Source organism: Echinops telfairi, unplaced genomic scaffold (assembly GCF_000313985.2).
Source record: "Echinops telfairi isolate 266 unplaced genomic scaffold, ASM31398v2 ScPeMD7_7400;HRSCAF=8409, whole genome shotgun sequence".
In the NCBI taxonomy this organism is placed as follows: Eukaryota; Metazoa; Chordata; class Mammalia; order Afrosoricida; family Tenrecidae; genus Echinops; species Echinops telfairi.
Window position 1 is genome coordinate 195,046 of NW_022111300.1, and position 1,714 is coordinate 196,759.

Consider the following 1,714-nt stretch of genomic DNA (forward strand, 5'->3'; position numbering starts at 1 on the left):
ATCTGTATATGATTTAACAGTTCATTTCTCATTATATATCTAATTATCTTTATAAATAAATATATTAAGTTATCAGCAATTTGGTTTTATCTCTCTAGAGAACCCTGTCTAACATATATACCATATCCATTTGTGCCATTAGTGATCCATCCAGTATCTTCATATATTCATCCAGTCCATTCATATATTCTTCATTAACCCAAATCATACTGAGCTCTCAATGTTCACTCTGTAGATTGAAAAAAATTGATAAGATAAAACAATTAAATTCCCAATAATTAATATGTGCTCAATAAGTGCCAGCATTACACTTAAAAAAATGTTAGTTTTAGCAGTTTTATTGACATATAATTTACATAACTTACAATTCAGTAGTTTAAGTGTATTTTAAAAAGTTGTACCATCACCACTACAATTTTAGAACATTTCATTCTTTCTTATATTTATTATTAGTTCCCCGTTTTCACCCAACTTCCCTGCAATAACTCTATGAAACTATTAATCCAGTTACCATCTTTATAGATTTGCCTATCCTAAATTTTGTGTACAGAAAATAGACACACAAAAAACAGGGGGGAAAGCATGAATAATAACAAAATAAAATACAGAACACCTCATTGAAAAGATAGCAGAAAAAAAGAAAAACAAACAAATTTAAAATTACTCAAAAGGGTTACATTTTTTAACCTAACAACACATATGGGGCTGAAAACCACAGCTCAACAGTTCAAAACCACCAGCTACTTGGAAGGAGAAAGAAGAGGCTTTCTCTTTCCCTAAACAGTTACAGTCTCAGAAAGCCACTAGGGAAGTTCTACCCAGTACTGCAGACTTCCTACCAGCTGGAATCAACTTGATGACAGTAAGAGACATCTACATTAGTCCTCTTTCCAACATATTTGGTCTGAAAGCAAGGCTATTCACATTCCTGGTCAGAGAAGATTCACTAGAGGTTTAAGTCACATGACGACCCTATAATTGGGTTTTGGACTTTGACTGTCATTCATAGCATTCTGCAAACTCGAAATACCATCCCCACCTCTGGTATAAGATTTTATTATTTACAATACTTGGATCACACCGGTTGGTGTGATTCTTCTATGTGGACTTAGCTGACACCTCATTTAGATGGTTGCTTGCTTTAAGATAAACTTTTAAAACCTTAGATGCTATTCTATCTGATAGCCAGGCACCAGCTGCTTTTTTCACCACACTTGGCACCCATTTCTTCAGAGATATCTTCATGAGGGCAAGTATTGAGTAGGGCTAAATCATAAGAACTAATTGTTCTTAGATTAAGACTGATTAAGAGTAAGCTCAAAATCCATTCATGTATCTATGGTTTATTCAGGCCCACTTTAGATATATCAATATCCTTTTAGGGGGGAACATTATAAATCATCCCCATGGATCATATGTTAATTCTATTAAGATTATCATTAATTTAGCCAGTTACACAATTTTAAATACCGTTTGTAAAAGCAATATAGAGGATGGATTTTTCAGGCCATTACAAACTCAAGTGATTTACACAAACATCAAAGGTTGGAGACAAGACAAAACTTTCAATACTGCTCATATACAAAGCCAGAACCATGCCTGCTAGACTAACACATCGCATTACAGTGAACCCTCGCCACTTCGCGCTTCGACTTCTGCGGCTTCACTCTATCGCGGTTTTTGCGTAACAGCGCATGCTCTGTCATTACTGCCA